The sequence below is a fragment of the Triticum aestivum genome, chromosome 2D (genome assembly GCF_018294505.1).
Source record: "Triticum aestivum cultivar Chinese Spring chromosome 2D, IWGSC CS RefSeq v2.1, whole genome shotgun sequence".
Lineage (NCBI taxonomy): Eukaryota > Viridiplantae > Streptophyta > Magnoliopsida > Poales > Poaceae > Triticum > Triticum aestivum.
In genome coordinates, this window is record NC_057799.1 from 539456088 (window position 1) to 539477610 (window position 21523).

Consider the following 21523-nt stretch of genomic DNA (forward strand, 5'->3'; position numbering starts at 1 on the left):
CAAGGGGAGCCAAAGAATATTCTCAAGTATTAGCAGTTGAGTTGTCAATTCAACCACACCTGGATAACTTAGTATCTACAGCAAAGTATTTAGTAGCAAAGTAATATGATAGTAGTGGTAACGGTAACAAAAGTAACAGTAGCAAAAGTAATATTTTTGGTGTTTTGTAGTGATTGTAACAGTAGCAACGGAAAAGTAAATAAGCGAGAACAGTATGTGAAAAGCTCGTAGGCATTGGATCGGTGATGGAGAATTATACCGGATGCGGTTCATCATGTAACAGTCATAACATAGGGTGACACAGAACTAGCTCCAATTCATCAATGTAATGTAGGCATGTATTCCGAGTATAGTCATACGTGCTTATGGAAAAGAACTTGCATGACATCTTTTGTCCTACCCTCCCGTGGCAGCGGGGTCCTAGCAGAAACTAAGGGATATTAAGGCCTCCTTTTAATAGAGTACCGGACCAAAGTATTAACACATAGTGAATACATGAACTCCTCAAACTATGGTCATCACCGGAGTGGTCCCGATTATTGTCACTTCGGGGTTGCCGGATCATAACACATAGTAGGTGACTATAGACTTGCAAGATAGGATCAAGAACTCACATATATTCGTGAAAACATAATAGGTTCAGATCTGAAATCATGGCACTTGGGCCCTAGTGACAAGCATTAAGCATAGCAAAGTCATAGCAACATCAATCTCAGAACATAGTGGATACTAGGGATCAAACCCTAACAAAACTAACTCGATTACATGATAGATCTCATCCAACCCATCACCGTCCAGGAAGCCTACGATGGAATTACTCACGCACAGCGGTGAGCATCATGAAATTGGTGATGGAGGATGGTTGATGATGATGATGGCGACGGATTCCCCTCTCCGGAGCCCCGAACGGACTCCAGATTAGACCTCCTGAGAGGTTTTAGGGCTTGGCGGCGGCTCCATATCGTAAAACGCGATGAATCCTTCTCTCTTATTTTTTTCTCCCTGAACACGAATATATGGAGTTGGAGTTGAGGTCGGTGGAGCGTCAGGGGGCCCACGAGGCAGGGGGGCGCGCCCCCCACCCTCGTGGACAGGTGGAGGCCCCCCTGGCGTGGATTCTTCTTCCAGTATTATTTTCCAAAAATAAGTTCCATGGAGTTTCAGGTCATTCCGAGAACTTTTGTTTCTGCACATAAATAACACCATGGCAATTCTGCTGAAAACAGCGTCAGTCCGGGTTAGTTCCATTCAAACCATGCAAGTTAGAGTCCAAAACAAGGGCAAAAGTGTTTGGAAAAGTAGACGACGGAGACAGGATGCCTCCCTACTCACCTCAGTCAAATGGGGTAGCCGAAAGAAAGAACCGAACTCTAACTCATATGGTTAACACCATGTTAGACACATGAGGTCTTTCCAAGGAATGGTGGGGGGAGACGCTCATGACTGCGTGTCATGTCCTAAACCGAGTTCCCACAAAGCATAAGACCATGACTCCATTTGAGGAATGGGAAAGGAAAAGATTGAAACTCTCTTACCTACGTACTTGGGGTTGTTTGGCGAAAGTCAATATACCAATTCCCAAGAAGTGCAAGCTTGGACCAAAAAACGTGGATTGTGTTCTTATGGGCTATGCTTTTCATACCGTTGGCTATAGATTTTTGATAATAAAATTTGAGGTATCCGACATGCATGTTGGTACGATTATGGAGTCGAATGATGCGACTTTCTTTGAGGACATATTTCCTATGAAGGATATGTCGAGTTCATCAAACCGGGAGATACCTACCCCATCTAGTGAGGAATTTGCTGTAATTCCAGAACCCACCATTGCGATGGAACACGTTGAGAATCCTATTGAGGGTTATAATGGAACTCCCGTGAGGAGTAAGAGACAGAGGACTGCAAAGTCCTTTGGTGATGATTTCATTGTGTACCTTGTGGATGACACACCCAGGACTATTTCAGAAGCCTATGCATCTCCTGATGCTGACTACTGGAAGGAAGCCGTTCGTAGCGAGATGGATTCCATCTTAGCTAACGGAACCTGGGAGATCACTGATCGTCCTTATGGGTGCAAACTTGTAGGATGTAAGTGGGTGTTCAATAAGAAGCTTAGACCTGATGGTACGATTGAAAAGTACAAGGCACGACTTGTGGCTAAGGGTTATACCCAGAAAGAAGGTGAAGACTTCTTTGATACTTACTCACCCGTGGCTACACTGACCACAATTCGGGTGCTACTATCACTGGCTGCCTCACATGGTCTTCTCGTTCATCAAATGGACGTTAAGACGGCTTTCCTCAATGGAGAGTTGAAGGAGGAGATTTACATGGATCAGCCAGATGGTTTTGTAGTACCTGGTCAGGAAGGAAAGGTGTGCAAGTTATTAAAGTCTTTATATGGCCTTAAACAAGCTCCTAAGGAGTGGCATGAGAAGTTCGAAAGAACATTAACTGCTGCCAGCTTTGTAGTAAATGATGGTGACAAGTGTGGGTACTATCGCCATGGTGGGGGCGAAGGAGTTATTCTTTGTCTGTATGTCGACGACATATTGATCTTTGGAACCAAACTTGATTTAATCAAGGAGGTTAAGGATTTCTTATCTCGCTGTTTTGAGATGAAGGATCTAGGAGTAGCTGATGTTATCTTAAACATCAAGCTGTTGAGAGATGAGAATGGTGGGATCACACTGCTTCAGTCTCACTATGTGGAAAAGGTCTTGAGTCGTTTTGGGTATAGCGACTGCACGCCTTCTCCAACTCCATATGATGCTAGTGTGTTGCTTCGAAAGAATCGACGGATTGCTAGAGATCAACTGAGGTATTCTCAGATTATTGGCTCGCTTATGTATTCGGCGAGTGCCACGAGGCCTAACATCTCGTTTGCTGTTAGCAAGCTGAGTCGGTTTGTGTCAAAACTGGGAGATGATCATTGGCATGCGCTTGAGAGAGTTATGCGCTATTTGAAAGGCACTGCGAGCTATGGGATTCACTACACCGGGTATCCAAGGGTACTAGAGGGTTATAGTGATTCAAACTGGATATCTGATGCTAATGAGATTAAGGCCACAAGTGGTTATGTTTTTACACTTGGTGGTGGCGCTGTTTCCTGGAAGTCTTGCAAGCAGACCATCTTAACGAGGTCAACTATGGAAGCAGAACTCACAGCATTAGACACTGCCACTGTTGAAGCAGAGTGGCTTCGTGAGCTCTTGATGGACTTGCCTATGGTTGAAAAACCAATACCCCCTATCCTGATGAACTGTGATAATCAAACTGTGATCGTCAAGATAAACAGTTCTAAGGACAATATGAAGTCCTCAAGGCATGTGAAGAGGAGACTAAAATCTGTCAGAAAATTGAGGAACTCCAGAGTTATTATGTTGGATTATATCCATACGTTGAAAAATTTGGCAGATCCCTTCACAAAGGGTCTATCACGTAATGTGATAGATAATGCATCGATGGAGATGGGTCTGAGACCCACCGCATGAGTTGTCCATAGTGGTAACCCACTCTATGTGATCGGAGATCCCGTGAAGTAGAAGTGGGAGACAAGCTGTTGGTCAGCTGAGAGGAGAGTATCCCTATAATAATTATCCCACTCCGTGAAGATGCAATACTCTCCTGATCTGCATGGCAGGTTGATACTTATCTTAATGTGTTCCAAGCAGAGATGTTGTCCTGCAGAACATCTCCTGAGGAACACACCTATATGAATTTGACTGTTAAACGTCACAGTCTGTGAGAATTGGGTGTTCTCTAATAAATTCATGAAAGGCCCTGGAGTATGACGTATACGCTCCACCCGCGGGGAAGCCTTGTGGCAGCCCAGTATCGGTCAAGAATTTGTGTGAAACTAGTCTCGCAGAAAACTTGTAGTTCAAGGCATAGTCCACTATTCAAGTTGTGATCTAGTGTAGCATAAATCTCTAAGTGGAAGTTCAACTTCACAGTCTCCACTAAGCACCGGTATATAAAAAATGTTTTGGAACTAAATGATGAGATGTGCCAATGGGACTTTGTGGGGGATTGTTGGAATTTTGCTAGTAGGCCTTTGGCCCAAAGCCCAACTAAAATTCTGAAATTCTCTTGGCCCATTCATGCACACATGTGAGTGGAGTGAGTGAGGCTAAAGTTTAGTCCCACCTCATAAGTTGAGAGAGAGTTGCACCTCTTTATAAGGTGAGCTCTTCTACCACTCGTATGAGCATGAGAAGAGGAGACCTACACGCGCGCTCCTCCTCCTCGCTCGCCTCGCCACGCCACGCCTCGTCACGACGCGTCGCGGGTTGCGGGATTGAGCCGGGCCGAGGACAGAGCTATGCACGTTGTCTATATTTTTGCTGCACGGGAAAAATTAATGAGTCATTAATTAATAATTAACAGACGCATTAATTACTGAACCATTTCCGATTCTTTTGGATCGTGACGACTCAGACGTGGGGTTTACTCCCACGACCTACCTGGCCCGCACTATATACTCAGTCAGATGTCTACCCTAGCCGTCGCTTCGTATGGTTTCTCACCACCATTCCAAATCATTGCGCCGCCAAGCAAGTCTTCTCCATACCTCCTTTCGGCGTGCACCGGGAGAAGGGACAGCAGGCCTCCGGAACCCCGCCTCTCGTGATCCTGTACGGGAGAGGGGCGATCAGGTTTTTGGGGAGCGCACTCGCGCGACTGCTGGCAGCGATGACTTCGCGAACGATGACTTCTTCCCCGACCTCGGCAACCTCATCCTCGACGACATGGGTGACAACGTCAACGCCGGCGGTGCTGCACCGTATGTGATTCTATCCTTCCTATTCGAGATCGTGGTAGAATTCATGTTTCTAGTATGTGCCCTAGATGTGATCTGTTCATCTGCTATGCTAGTTCGCATGATTAGTTTAATCTCTGCTACTGTAGTCATGATTTATCTTCTGTTTATTCGGATTAAATCTCGTAGTAATTTGCTCATATTTCCAACAATCCAAAAACCTGATTATAGGAAATTTACTCCGAGTGGTTTTGCTGCACATCTGAAGCTGCCTGCCTTTAAGGGGCACAATATAAGAGGTGGCGCACGAGAGCAGTCTACTGGTTTCAAACCATGGGCTGCTATGACGCCACCAAGGGCAAGCCTGAGGGCGATCTTAATCCAGCACAACTGGAAGCTTTTGAGAAGATCGATACTCTCTTTAAAGGCGCTCTTCTGAGTGTTCTGGATGATTCCATTGTGGATTCGTATATGTCGTTTGAAAATGGCAAGGACATGTGGGCCCCACAATGACACCTGGGCCCCACAACCCAGTTTTGACCAGTCAACCCAGTCAATGTTGATTGTTGACCCGCTGGCTCAGCACCGTACTGGCCCCACTTTCATATACATAGGCTAGGATGACACTAGGTAACAAAAGTTTTTGCTGATTTATTTTTGAATTAATAGAATTCCATAAATTTTTAGAATATTGTTAAATCTTTGAAAAATCATAGAAAATAATCCGTTACTCGGATGAAAATGTTTTATACATGAAAGTTGCTCAGAACAACAAGATGAATCGGAATACGCTCTCCGTTCATCTGTCACATGCCCCTAGCATAGCGAACATCCAACTTTTCCCCTCTGGTTCGTCTGTCCGAAAATGCCTAACTCCGGGAAAACTTCCCGGATGTTTTTCCCCTTCGCCGGTATCGTGTAGCACCGCGTTAGAACACCCCTAGCCCTGCGTGTTACCGCTGTCATGCATCTGTGTTGCATCTATTTGCATTATATTTACTGTTTCTTCCCCCTCTTCTCTCCGGTAGACCCCGAGACTGCCGCTGATGCCCCTGTGATTGACTACGTCGACAATGACCCTTCTTCCCTTTTAGTGGAGCTTCCAGGCAAGCCCCGCTTTGATCATCCCAATATCGCCCATTCTCTCATGCTTGCATTAGATTTTGCTACTGTTATTGATTACTCCTATTCTGATGCATAGCCTGCTTTTGTATCTGCTATTGTTACCTACCTGCTTATCCTAAACTGCTTAGTATAGGTTGGTTAGTGATCCATCAGTGACCCCACCTTGTCCTTGTTGCCCCTGCTTCATCATCGATGACTCGATCAACGTGATCGACGACCAGAGCCCGACACCTCACATCACATCACACCCTTTTTGTTGCTCGACCCTGCAGAGCTACTATCGAGTGCCGAGGGTGATCCCTCATAACGCACTCCTGATGATAATTCTGTAGTGTAGCTATTCGATCGTGGTCATCGAGGGTGATTTCCTCTTTCACCATTCCCGATATAGCTCTGTCGTGCAACACCTCAAGTGTGAACCTCGAGGGTGGTCCCTCTTACGTTCACCTTGATGATTACCTTGAGTGGAATCCACCGGGGGTGATTCCTCGGGTTTTCCCCTTGATTTCTGGACACACGGTTACCTTGACTTTACTTGAGACATTGGTGAAAGTCGGGCGGGCCCGGAGAGCACCCGTGCGATGTGACTGTGGCGGCTGGCTGTTTAGCGGTATCACCCAGGAGAGGGTGATAGCTCCAGACTTGTCCCGACAGCCGTCACTTCTTTTAATAATGCACTAACAGGTTTGGGTATTTGTTCTGAATTGGCCTTTGGCCTTTATGCACTAACCACCATGCGAGAATAGATATGGGCCTCGACATCGCAGTATCAGTCGAAGCTTTGTCAGACGTCCAGTCCAGCATTGTGGCACGGTCGGATCGTGCTGGCCATCCGAGGCGGTGCTGGTATCCACCCTGCACACAACGACCCGGAGTGCTTAGGATGTAGACCGCGGGGACCTCTCTGCTGAGCCTAGGTAGGGTTGCGACGTGTTGATCTTCCGAGGCCGGGCATGACCCAAGAAAGTGTGTCCGGCCAGAGTGATCGAGCGTGTTGGAAAACATGGTGCACCCCTGCAGGGAAGATATATATTCGAATACCGTGTCCATGGTAATGGACGTTCAGACTTGTATCCTGATCTTATACAACTAGAAATGGATACTTGATATGTGATGGATATGTGGCCCCGGGATTGCTTTCTCGTAGGGAGTCGAGGAAGGATCTCTGGGCATTAATTCTACGACATGCTTGTTAATTATAAACTGCTATTCTTTACTATTCTACATGCTGCAAGATGCTTGGAGCTGCTTGAAGATGCTAGTCTTTGATAGGCTAGGCCTTCCCCTCTATTCTGGCATTCTGCAGTTCAGTCCACAGATACAACCCTTCCATTTGATACCAATGCATACTTAGTATAGTTCTAATGCTTGCGAGTACTTTGGATGAGTACTCACGGTTGCTTTGCTCCCCCCTTTTCCCCCCTTCTTTCTTCTTTCTGGTTGTTGCAACCAGATGGTGGATCCCAGGAGCCAGATGCCACCCCAGTCGACTACTACTACCACCCTGAGGGTGCCTACTACTACGTGGAGCCCGCCGACGACCAGGAGTAGTTAGGAGGTCCCAGGCAGGAGGCCTTGCCTCTTCGATCGTTGATGTTTGTGCTAGCCTTCTTAAGGCAAAACTTGTTTAACTTATGTCTGTACTCAGATATTGTTGCTTCCGCTGACTCTTGTGTATCGAGCTATCTATTCGAGCCCTCGAGGCCCCTAGCTTGTAATATGAAGCTTGTATGACTTTTCAATTTGTGTTTAGAGTTGTGTTGTGATATCCTCCCGTGAGTCCCTGATCTTGATCGTACACGTTTGCGTGCATGATTAGTGTATAGTCGAGTCGGGGGCGTCACAAGTTGGTTTCAGAGCCGACTGCCTGTAGGAACCCCCTTTCCAACTCCTTGGCCGAAGTTGAGTCTAGTCTTTGAAAAACTATTCTACTAACATGGCTGTGTGGCTTACGGGCCCACGTCGCCATTAGGTGGTTTTAGGATCTTTTACTCCTCGTCTATACTCTGGGACTCTGATCTCTCCTCTATTCGGGTTAAATGATTTGCTAACTCTAACATTAGGTTCTCGTGATCACATCCACCCGGAGGTTTGTGTTACCCCTTTCTCGAATTGAGGGCCAGGATCTGCTTTCACTGATCGCGGGATCCTCATATCAAGGGCACCCTACATCGTCACTTGCAAATCCCTCGTCCCAGAGGTTTTCCCCGATGTTGATGTAGCCTTTGCTATGTCCCATTGTTGTATCCCTCCATTGCGTGCATGCGTGCCGCCTAGTATGTCTAGGATGTTTCTCTTGTCCGAACTCATACGAGCAGCGTATAATTGGCTCTATATATATCAGTATGTCTTCAATGACTACTTCTTTGTACATACTGCGCCTTTGCTCACTGTTCAAGTTACATCTTGAATAACTCCATACACTTGCTCCACCCCTTGCTAAACTACCCCTGTTGCATTTAAGCAAGATGGTTAGATCCGCTGGTTGTGGCCACCAAAATACATGGCCGAAATGATACAGCAGTTTGATGCTGAATCGCCAGTTCATGGAAGGGGTCATGGCTTTTCCCACGCCCCAATATGAATCGGCAACCAGCCCCGGTAACATTGCATTACTTTGCGCACCTCAACCCTGTCATCTACCGCAGCTAAACTCAGCCCCTTGATGCTGATGACTGGCTCCATGACATCACTTTTGAGTTGGAGTCTACTGATATAGCCCCTTTCAACTATGTCACCTTCATGGTTTATTACCTGAAAGGTCCTGCTGCTCAATGGTGGAACAACCACATGCGTTCCTTACCTGTTGGAACTGTCATCACTTGGCGGAATTCCAAGCTGCATTCCGCGGGCCAATGTCGAACCACCATGGTTAGTCACAACGTCCCCGTTGAAATTGAATGATGGTAAACACACACCGCTTCAATCATTTGCGACACTAAAATCGTCCATCTACTCCATCCTTCAAGTGAAATAGTAAGCTACCATGCTCATCTTGTTCGAAATGCCGAAGCACAGATTTATCCCTTGAATGCGTTAAAAGCTTCTCCTCTTGGGAGAATTGATAACACTCTAGTCGTTTGGGAATTTCAAGATATCTTTCCAAAAGAATACCCAATCCATAACCTTGAACTTGTTGCAGTTAAATTTGCACTGAAGTTGTGGCGACTTTTCCTTCTTGGTAATCATTGCGAGATCTTCACTGATCATTAAAGTCCGTAGTATCTGTTTACTCAGCTAGATCTGGATCTCCGTCAGCAGTGATGTATGGAAACAATTACAGACTATGACTAGGTATTTCTTATACCCGTGGCAAGGCTAGTGTCATAGCCAATGCCCTGAGTCGCAAGTCATATTGCAACAACCACCTGGCTTGTAAATCTCAACCCCGGCAAGATGATCTCGCTTATAGAGAGCATCTGATCCGCGTTCTCGTTCAAGCTGAACGTCGCACCCGTCTGAGGGATATCAATTTTTTTTAAGTTCAGTGGTCAAATCATTCTAAAGATGAAGCCACTTGGGATCGCACGGATCATCTTCGTGATGAATACCCCGCTTTGTTTCCGTCTACCTCCTAAATCTCGGGACGAGATTTCTTGTAGTGAAGGAGAATTGTAACGTCCCCTCTCCCACTCGCCCACTTGCCCCCTCTCTCCCTCGTCGCCCTTTCTCCCCCCAAATCCACTCCTCTCTTTCCTCTCGCCCTTCTCCACCCGAGCGCCTCCTGTCACCGCCGCTGCGTTGTCGTCACCACGACCAACGAGCTCTCCGCCGTGGAAGAACCTACCAGGAGCCTCGCCTCGCTCGTCCACACCGTCCTCGCCCGCAAGCTCGAGCCGCGGAGGTCGTCACCGTCGGATCGGGCATCTTCCCCGTTTCGGCCGCCGTCGTTCCGCCTCCTCCAGTCCTCCCCGAGCCTCTCCGGCTCGTCCCCGGCCTCCCCGAGAACGCCATCTGCTCCGTGGTGAGCTCCTCTCCCCATCCCCCTCTTTTCCTTGCTCGATCCGTCGCCGTATCGTCGTCCTCGCGAGCCTGGCTGCCATGGCCGACGCTTTGCGTCCGAGCGCAAGCTTGCCTGCCCATCCCCGCGCCTCTGCTCCTCGCAGCGCACCCGCAGCCGCTCCTGGTCGCGCCCTGCCTTGCGCCCAGTTGCGCCTAGGCGCACGCGTCCGCCCCCTCGTTGCCGCGCTCCTGGCCGCCCCTGCGAGCCGCCGCTGCTGCCTCTTGTACTGCTGCTCGCCGCCTACGCTGGCAGCTCCCTTGCTCCTGCAATTGCCACGCTGCTGTTGGTGCTACCTTGCCGCTGCTATTGCTGGCTGTGCTGGTGCTGCTACTTAGCTACTGCCGCTGCTCCTTGCCGCTGCGGCTACTCCATACTACTGCAGCGCTGCTGCTCCTGGACATGGCCGTCGTGGCCTATGTGCCGTGCATGCTGCCCCTGGTTTGCCTAGTCAAACGAATGGCTTGAGCCACTACCAAACGGGCCGACCATTAGACTAGGATTAGTCTTACTTAACTAACCTAAAACAGATATTAGTACCTACATAGAGTATGACTTATGGGCCCCACCACTAACTAGACTAAATAAACAATATGTTAAAAAATGACCCAATGACACCTGGGCCCCACAACCCAGTTTTGACCAGTCAACCTAGTCAATGTTGACTGTTGACCCCGCTGACTCAGCACCGTACTGGCCCCACTATCATATACATAGGATAGGATGACACTAGGTAACAAAAGTTTTTACTGATTTATTTTCGAATTAATAGAATTCCATAAATTTTCATAATATTGTTAAATCTTTGAAAAATCATAGAAAATAATCCGTTACTCGGATGAAAATGTTTTATACATGAAAGTTGCTCAGAACAACAAGATGAATCGGAATACGCTCTCCGTTCATCTGTCACATGCCCCTAGCATAGCAAACATCCAACTTTTCCCCTCTGGTTCGTCTGTCCGAAAATGCCTAACTCCGGGAAGACTTCCTGGATGTTTTTCCCCTTCGCCGGTATCGTGTAGCACCGTGTTAGAACACCCCTAGCCCTGCGTGTTACCGCCGTCATGCATCTGTGTTGCATCTGTTTGCATTATATTTACTGTTTCTTCCCCCTCTTCTCTCCGGTAGACCCCGAGACCGCTGTTGATGCCCCTGTGATCGACTACGTCGACGACGACCCTTCTTCCCTTTCAGTGGAGCTTCCAGGCAAGCCCCCCTTTGATCATCCCGATATCGCCCATTACATTCTCTCATGCTTGCATTATATTTTGCTACTGTTATTGATTGCTCCTATTCTGATGCATAGCCTGCTTTTGTATCTGCTATTGTTACCTACCTGCTTATCCTAAACTGCTTAGTATAGGTTGGTTAGTGATCCATCAGTGACCCCACCTTGTCCTTGTTGCCCCTGCTTCATCATCGACGACTCGATCAACGTGATCGACGACCAGAGCCCGACACCTCACATCACATCACGCCCCTTTTGTTGCTCGACCCTGCAGAGCTACTATCGAGTGCCGAGGGTGATCCCTCATAACGCACTCCTGATGATAATTCTCTAGTGTAGTTATTCGGTCGTGGTCATCGAGGGTGATTTCCTCTTTCACCATTCCCGATACGGCTCTGTCGTGCAACACCTCAAGTGTGAACCTCGAGGGTGGTCCCTCTTACGTTCACCTTGATGATTACATTGAGTGGAATCCACCGGGGGTGATTCCTCGGGTTTTCCCCTTGATGTCTGGACACACGGTTACCTTGACTTTACTTGAGACATTGGTGAAAGTCGGGCGGGCCCGGAGAGCACCCGTGCGATGTGACGGTGGCGGCTGCCTATTTAGCGGTATCAGCCAGGAGGGGGTGACAGCTTAGGACTTGTCCCGACAGCCGTCACTTCTTTTAATAATGCACTAACAGGTTTGGGTATTTGTACTGAATTGGCCTTTCGCCTTTACGCACTAACCACCACGCGAGAATAGATATGGGCCTCGATGTCGCAGTATCAGCCGAAGCTTTGTCGGACGTCCAGTTTAGCATTGTGGCACGGTCGGATCGTGCTGTCCATCTGAGGCGGTGCTGGTATCCACCCTGCACACAACGACCCGGAGTGCTTAGGATGTAGACCGGCGGGGACCTCTCTGCTGAGCCTAGGTAGTGTTATGACGTGTTGATCTTCCGAGGCCGGGCATGACCCAGGAAAGTGTGTCCAGCCCCGAGCTGCAACGTTCAGACTTGTATCCTGATCTTATACAACTAGAAATGGATACTTGATATGTGGTGGATATGTGGCCCCGGGATTGCTTTCTCGTAGGGAGTCGAGGAAGGATCTCTGGGCATTAATTCTACAACATGCTTGTTAATTATAAACTGCTATTCTTTACTATTCTACATGTTGCAAGATGCTTGGAGCTGCTTGAAGATGCTAGTCTTTGATAGGCTAGGCCTTCCCCTCTATTCTGGCATTCTGCAGTTCAGTCCACAGATACAACCCTTCCATTTGATACCAATGCATACTTAGTATAGTTCTGATGCTTGCGAGTACTTTGGATGAGTACTCACGGTTGCTTTGCTCCCCATTTCCCCCCCTTCTTTCTTCTTTCTGGTTGTTGCAACCAGATGGTGGATCCCAGGAGCCAGATGCCACCCAGTCAACTACTACTACCACCCCGAGGGTGCCTACTACTACGTGGAGCCCGCCGACGACCAGGAGTAGTTAGGAGGTCCCAGGCAGGAGGCCTTGCCTCTTCGATTGTTGATGTTTGTGCTAGCCTTCTTAAGGCAAAACTTGTTTAACTTATGTCTGTACTCTTATATTGTTGCTTCCGCTGACTCTTGTGTATCGAGCTATCTATTCGAGCCCTCGAGGCCCCTGGCTTGTAATATGAAGCTTGTATGACTTTTCAATTTGTGTTTAGAGTTGTGTTGTGATATCCTCCCGTGAGTCCCTGATCTTGATCGTACACGTTTGCGTTTATGATTAGTGTACAGTCGAGTCGGGAGCGTCACAATGCGTGTAGTAGTAGTAATTAAAAAGAAAACCCAAAAAGATTTCTCGTTCTTCTTTTGCTTGTTGGGAGCTTTCCCATGTAAATAGTTTTATTTCTTTTTTTATTCTTTGGGGGTCGAGAGGAGAAGACCATGATGAAAATTTTGAGTGGCTCTCATATGCATTATTGTTGATTTAACAAAGAGGCCATATTACTTTGTCTTCTCCCTTGTATTGAATGCTTGCAGATTCTAGCTTAGTCCAATGCACGTGCACTATTATTATTATCCACACCTTTCGGTCGTGCGAGTGAAAGGCAATAATGACGATATATGATGGACTGATTGAGATGAGAGAAGCTGGTATGAACTCGACCTATCTTGTTTTTGTAAATATGATTAGTTCATCATTCCTGATTCAGCTTATTATGAATGAAACATGTTTGCAATGACAATTAGAGTTTATAGTTGCCCATGCCATGCTTAATTAGCTAGGAGTTTATAATGGTTTACCTTGCGTACCAACATGCTATTAAGATGGTTGTGATGTGGTATGAGCACCAGTTGGAGATCACCGTTGTCATTCGCATGCATTGCTATTAATTTACATTGAGTATGACTGTGACTGGATCTCTTTTACCATGAATTACAATGTCTAGTCAGTCCTTGATCTTCAGGGGTGCTCTGCATTTATGTTTTGTGGTCTCAGAAAGGGCTAGCGAGATACCATCTTGTTATATCATGTTGTGATTGTTTTGAGAAAGTGTTGTCATCCGAGATTTATTATTATTGCTCGCTAGTTGATTATGCCATTGATATGAGTAAATATGAGACCTAAATTTTAGTGTGAATATGGTTAGTTCATAATCCTTGCTGAAAACTTGAATGCTGGCTTTACATATTTGCAACAACAAGATCAAACAGAGTTTGTAAATTTTTTTCTTTATCACTTTCAGTTTGTTAGCTGAATTGCTTGAGGACAAGCAAAGGTTTAGGCTTGGGGGAGTTGATACGTCTCCAACGTATCTACTTTTCCAAACACTCTTGCCCTTGTTTTGGACTCTAACTTGCATGATTTGAATGGAACTAACCCGGACTGACGATGTTTTCAGCAGAATTGCCATGGTGTTATTTTTGTGCAGAAATAAAAGTTCTCGAAATGACCTGAAAATCCATGGAGACATGTTTTGGAATTAATAAAAATACTGGCGAAAGAATCAGCATCAGGGGGCCCACACCCTGTCCACGAGGGTGCAGGGCGCCCCCCTGGGGCGCGCCCCCTGCCTCATGGGCCCCCTGAGAGTCCACCGACCTCAAGTCAACTCCATATATTCACGTTCGGGGAGAAAAAAATCAGAGAGAAGGATTCATCGCGTTTTACGATACAGAGCCGCCGCCAAGCCCTAATCTTCCTCGGGAGGGCTGATCTGGAGTCCGTTCGGGGCTCCGGAGAGGGGAATCCGTCGCCATCGTCATCATCAACTATCCTCCATCACCAATTTCATGATGCTCACCGCCATGCGTGAGTAATCTCATCATAGGCTTGCTGGACAGTGATGGGTTGGATGAGATTTACCATGTAATCGAGTTAGTTTTGTTAGGGTTTGATCCCTGGTATCCATTATGTTCTGAGATTGATGTTGCTATGACTTTGCTATGCTTAATGCTTGTCACTAGGGCCCCAGTGCCATGATTTTAGATCTGAACCTATTATGTTTTCATGAATATATGTGAGTTCTTGATCCTATCTTGCAAGTCAATAGTCACCTACTATGTGTTATGACCCGGCAACCCCGAAGTGACAATAATCGGGACTACTCCCGGTGATGACCGTAGTTTGAGGAGTTCATGTACTCACTAAGTGTTAATGCTTTGGTCCGGTACTCTATTAAAAGGAGGCCTTAATATCCCTTAGTTTCCAATAGGACCCCGCTGCCACGGGAGGGTAGGACAAAAGATGTCATGCAAGTTCTTTTCCATAAGCACGTATGACTATATTCGGAATACATTCCTACATTACATTGATGAACTGTAGCTAGTTTTGTGTCACCTATGTTATAACTGTTGCATGAGGAATCGCATCCGACATAATTATCCATCATTGATCCATTGCTACGAGCTTTTCACATATTGATCTTTGCTTAGTTACTTTTCCGCTGCCATTGTTACGATTGCTACAAAACTACTACTGTTACTTTTTCCACCGTTACCGTTACTTCCATACTACTTTGCTACTAAATATTTTGCTGCAGATATTAAGTCTTTCAGGCGTGGTTGAATTGACGACTCAACTGCTAATACTTGAGAATATTCTTTGGCTCCCCTTGTGTCGAATCAATAAATTTGGGTTGAATACTCTACCCTCGAAAACTGTTGCGATCCTCTGTACTTGTGGATTATCAGCTTGTAGTTCAAATTTGAATTATGCACATAAAATGCCTAGAAACCCTAGTTAATGTACAAAAAAGGTCAAACGAACCCCGAAAAATTCCAAGATTAAACACAACACTCATGTTGTTCTATGTTGACACTAGAAATTTTTGAAAGCAATAAGAGGCAATGGATATCGTCCCGTCCCCAAAGGTGGTACATTCCCTATCGAAACCATCATGCTTGTTGTGAGAAGCTCTGGTTTGTGAGAAGCTTATACCCAAACCTGTCCCGAAATGGGACAAAATTTTCACCACGGCATGTTGATGCCGCTCCATGATAGCATGCCAAGTTTCATGAATTTCAGACGAGTTTTGGATTTACCAGAATTTAAAAACCAGGTATCTCAACGTTTTGCCGGCAATCAACAGTGCCCTGGTGTTTGAAATTCATTCCCGTCTCTTGCATGGGACCTAAGTATGCACCCAAGGACACACATGTGATTTTTCAACCAATTTATATGCACTCGAGCATGTGCATGTAGTTCAAATTTGAATTATGCACATAAAATGCCTAGAAAACTCAGTTAATGCATAAAAATGTCCAAACGAACCCCGAAAAATCCCAAATTTTGACATAACACTCCTGTTGTTCTATGTTGACACGAGAAAGTTTTTGAAAGCAATAAGAGGCAGTGGATATCGTTTCGTCCCCAAAGGTGGGACGTACATTCCCTACCGAAACCATCAGGCTTGTTGTGAGAAGCTCTGGTTTATGAGAAGCATATACCCAAACCTGCCCCAAATGGGACAATTTTTTTACCACGGTATGTTTATGCCGCTCCATGATAGCATGCCAAGTTTCATGAATTTCAGACGAGTTTTGGATTTACTAGAATTTAAAAACCAGGCATCTCAATGTTTTGCCGGCAATCAACGGTGCCCCGGTGTTTGAAATTCATTCCCATTTCTTGCATGGGACCTAAGCATGCACCCAAGGACACAGATTTGATTTTTCAACCAATTTATATGCACTAGAGCATGTGCATGTAGTTCAAATTTGAATTAGGCCCATAAATGCATTGAAAACTCAGTTAATGCATAAAAATGTCCAAACGAACCCCAAAAAATCCCAAAAATTGACACAACACTCCTGTTGTTCTATGTTGACACAAGAAAAATATATGAAAGCTGTAAGAGGCAATGGATATCGTTTCGTCCCCAAAGGTGGGACGTTCCCTATCGAAACCATCATGCTTGTTGTGAGAAGCTCTGGTTTGTGAGATGCTTATACCCGAACTTGCCCCAAATGGGACAATTTTTTACCACGGCATGTTGATACCGCTCCATGATAGCATGCCAAGTTTCATGAATTTCAGACGAGTTTTGGATTTATTAGAATTTAAAAACCAGGCATCTCAACATTTTGCCGGCAATCAACAGTGCCCTAGTGTTTGAATTTCATTCCCATCTCTTGCATGGGACCTAGAAATTCACCCAAGGACACACATGTGATTTTTCAACCAACTTTAGTGCATTGGAGCACGTGCTTGTAGTTCAAATTTGAATTATGCACATAAAATGCCTAGAAAATCCAGTTAATGCATAAAAATGTCCAAACGAACCCCGAAAAATCACAAAAATTGACACAACACTCATGTTGTTCTATGTTGACACTAGAAATTTTTTGAAAGCAATAAGAGGCAACGGATATCATCCCGTCCCCAAAGGTGGTACGTTCCCTATCGAAACCATCATGCTTGTTGTGAGAAGCTCTGGTTTGTGAGAAGCTTATACCCAAATCTGTCCCAAAATGGGACAAAATTTTCACCACGGCATGTTGATGCCGCTCCATGATAGCATGCCAAGTTTCATGTTTTTCTGACGAGTTTTGGATTTACTAGAATTTAAAAACCAGGTATCTCAACGTTTTACCGGCAATCAACAGTGCCCTGGTGTTTGAAATTCATTCTCATCTCTTGCATGGGACCTATAAATTCACCCTTTTGACTTACTCCCCCGCCACGAGCGAACGGGAATGGATAAGAGGCTTGTGGGATTGACGTGATAGGGTAGGGTTGGCTATACTGCTGGTGGCGAACTCCAGGCTAATAATCTGAAGCGCATGGATACAAGTTATCCTTGGAAGGAAAGACAATTCCGAATCTGCTTTGTCTACGAATAAGGAAGCTATAAGTAATGCAACTATGAATCTCATGGAGAGTTCGATCCTGGCTCAGGATGAACGCTGGCGGCATGCTTAACACATGCAAGTCGAACGGGAAGTGGTGTTTCCAGTGGCGAACGGGTGAGTAACGCGTAAGAACCTGCCCTTGGGAGGGGAACAACAACTGGAAACGGTTGCTAGACACACATGTGATTTTTCAACCAACTTTGGTGCATTGGAGCATGTGCTTGTAGTTCAAATTTGAATTATGCACATAAAATGCCTAGAAAATCCAGTTAATGTATAGAAAAGGCCAAACGAACCCCGAAAAATGCATTCCCATTTCTCGCATGGGACCTAAGCATGCACTAAAGGAGATAGATTTGATTTTTCAACCAATTTGTATGCATCGAAGCATGTGCATGTAGTTTAATTTTGAATTGTGCACGTGAAATGGCTAGAAAACCAGTTCAATATATAAAATGTCCAAACGAACCTTGAATAATTCCAATTCTTTTACGACACACATATAGTTGCATGTTCACTGCAGATAAATGGTCTAGCAATTCAAACAGCGTCCATTGCCGCTGTGACCCCATTTTGTAATTCATATCAAGTAGATCCCACACAGTTTATTATCACCAACCGTGTGAGATGTAGTACAAAATATCTTGGAGCACCGTTGGTGTATAGTACGCCTATGGCTTACGCGATAAGGTGCGTCGGCTACAGTCCACAGCCAGTGTGTCAAGCACACTAGCTCACTCCCCAAAAACTCTCGCCTCTGCATCCCTCGCAATCTCGAAAATATCTACCGCCTGGAAGGTTTTAATGTTTGGTAGCACACGATTAGTATGTGCGGACCGTGTGCGATATCTGTTACTCCCGCTCTGCTTCAGTCCCTTGATTCAAATTTTCAGTAGCCCCGGCATTTTAGTCCCGCCTCTGCATCCCTCGCAATCTCAAAAATATCTGCTCGCCCTTGATCCAAATTTTCAGTAGCCCCGCCTTGTTACTCCCGCCTAGTAAAAATTTTAGTTGCCGCAGTATTTCCTCAAACACAACCTTGCCCCCCCCCCTCCACACACCCCAAAACCTCCGCTCACACAGACACACACAACCCTCGAAACCATTGGTAGGTCGCCGCCATCGCCGGCGCCTCCATCCTCAACCTCTACCTGTGTGCCGGGGAGCTCGAGGAGCCAATGGCCAAAAAGAGGTTTATCGCGGCCTTTTCGCCCGACGCCGGCGAGGTGGCCGCCGAGGTGTCCCCGTCGTCCTCCGCGGGCCCGATCCGCCATCGCTGGTCCCCCGATCTGCCCGCCGCCGCGCCCCTACGTCGGTATGAGGACTTCCTCGTCCTCCCTCGGACCCGGCAGCCGACAAAGTCCTACCTCGGGTCCGGCAGCGGTGGTGGGGGACGTGGGTCGCTGAGATTACAGATCGAGAGACCCACACCCACCGGTGGCTCAGTAACTTCCACAGGGCCGAGCTCGCGGCCATGGAGTACGACCGTTGGCAGGTCCGCTACCACGGCGCGGCGGCTAGGCTCAATTTCCCCTTCAGCACACGGCCGGTCGACCTCGTTCCGTCAGAGCCAGGGATGGTGAGCTCGGCTATGGCGCGGGAGGACCGCGAGGCGTGGGAGCGCCTCGAGGCCGAGGCCACCGATGAGGCCTACATGCAAGAGCTCCGCCGGCAGCACCCGGAGCTCATGGAGGCGGAGCGGGCGATCTTTGGCAGCGAGGTTATCGCGCTCTCCTTTGATGACAAGGTCGAAGGCGGCGCGGCAGGCGGCGAGGTTATCGCGCTCTCCTCTGATGACAAGATCGAAGGCGGCGGCGACGGCGGCGCAGAGGGCGTCGAGGTGGGCCCCGAGGACGAGGAGATCGACGTCGACGAGTGGAGGAGTGCCTTCCCCAATGACCCCGATGATGGTACTGGCCCGGACCCGGCTCGAGGCACACCGTACATGACGAGGAAGGATTGGCTCGACCTCTACTTCGACCAAAAGTAGTTTAGCTTAGTTTAAATTTATGTTTTATGTTCGGTTATGCAAAAAACTATCTATGTTTATGTTTGAATGCATGCTACTTTTGGTTGAACCTGCTTTGAACTTGATCAAATTGAAGTTTACAACCTTAAGTTTAGGGGATCCACTAGAAAAGGCCAAAATTGCTGGAGTATATATATATATATCCACTAAGGGTTTTAGTCCTTTAACTTTTTAACGATCGCCTAGAGATGTCCTTATAACTTGTTTATTTCAGTTCTTCACAATGAGATGCTCTATATGTGCAACTATTTGCCGTGCAGTTCAATTTCATCAATAACAGTTTCAACAATACCACTATGAATTACGATATTTGGTTGTTGCTAAGGATATTGCAGTTAACATACCTTTTCGTTTTTCAATTGTTGTTTAGCAACATGCATTGTACTGAATGACTAAATATGCAATCTCAGGCTACATAGCAACAAGGAAGAGTGTTACCTTAATGTTCTGATGATGTATAGATATACATGTAATAAAATCTTATATAATGGGATGGATGGAGTATTGTACAACATCATTTTTCAATTGTTGTTTAGCTTCTAATATTAACTTGGTGCTTTTAGGTACATATATCATTGCCAAAGATCCACACTTCGACCCTTTTTGCGTATGGGGCAATGAGATATTCATGAACCATCATCAAGTGAGGAAACTAATAAAGAATATTAAAATGGGTCAAAAAAATGTCAATCGAACTATTTGTTTACACTTTATGCAAGACAACAGTGAACTACAGGATGGTAAGTAAGAACCCTGTAGCCTTCTTTTTACTGCCCGTAAGGAGTTGTGTTAGATGACAATATATGAATCTTTTTTCTTTTGCAGTGGATCCTGAAGAAGTTTAATCAAGATTACCTCTCAAACTACATGATTGGCGGCCGACCATCACAAGGGGTTGGACTAGAGTCCTGCATGCCTTCTGCATCCAGGAGAGCACAATAGAGCCATTCCGCTTCGCCTTGTTCAGCAACTGGAATGTCTGTCGCCTCTTTCTTTACCATCTGTAATAGTACAAGTATAGAACCCTGGTACATCATTCTTTATTTGGTGCTTATGTAATTCTTAAACATATGTACATGTGAATCGAATAATGCATTGGTTGTTTGAACCTGATGGATATGAATAAAGCTATAGCCTACTTTCAAGTTTAAATTAGGTACAATTTTAAATAGCAGCAATTAAATTAGGGCGAAATTACGTTGTGCAGGTCATTATGGCACACACGGTTGGTAAAACATAAACGTTTGCGATATACACCATAATCCGAGACGGTTCACAGAGAGGAAACGTGTGCAAGCATGCACACAGTTGCCATTTGCAAAGCGTGTGTGATGTCAGACACTATCACATACGGTGCGAGAAAACTAAATGTTTGTGATTGTCTACCCATCGTACACGTTTATAATCATGAACTGTTTGTGATGTGCCAGGCATCGTAAAACTCCCGTGCCTAGAATCTGCCTGGAAAACTCCTGTGCCTGGAATCTGCCTGGTCTTAAGCAGAACCACAAAACTCCGACTGCAATGGCAATGCGAGCACAAACGAGTAGCAAGGATGAAGCATTTGGGATATTCGAGATATCGGAAACGGTTATATAGGGACAACTATATGCATCAAGGCTCCCTATCCCCGACGGTTTCTGGGTCGTGTGGGAAGGACCCCCCTATCGCCCACACTCACTTGGCGACGGTTCCAAATGCCGTCACGGAAAGGGGTTAAAAACCGTTTGTTTAGGACCGACGCGCACCAGTGTTGATTTGTTGCTAACAACCTAAAGTCGTGGCCAACTGGTTGTGACGATTATTTCCATCTATGGGGAACCTCTCCTACCAAGTGGATTCCATATGCCCTAGCTCAGTTTGAAGGACCGTAGCTATGGCTGGAGCCTGTACTGCAGTGAGCTCCGATAGCGAATAGGGGGCAGTCCTGTCAATTAGACGGGGCTAACAGACGCGAGGCAAAGCCACCAAAGAGGTGGCCCCAACCGCGCCCACGGACTACCCGTCATGGAGCCCTGAGGAAAACAGATCGGGTGTGATGCGTTCGTGAAGATCGGAC

The 21523-nt window shown here is 46.3% G+C and overlaps 1 long non-coding RNA gene across 1 annotated transcript; it reads left to right on the forward strand.

The window, feature by feature from the left end:
- Positions 1–4435: 4435 nt before the first annotated feature.
- Positions 4436–17608, forward strand: LOC123054328 (uncharacterized). Its single transcript, XR_006426107.1, has 3 exons — positions 4436–4447; positions 6279–6282; positions 17466–17608. It is a non-coding gene; the product is annotated as an uncharacterized lncRNA (long non-coding RNA).
- The last annotated feature ends 3915 nt before the right edge of the window (positions 17609–21523 follow it).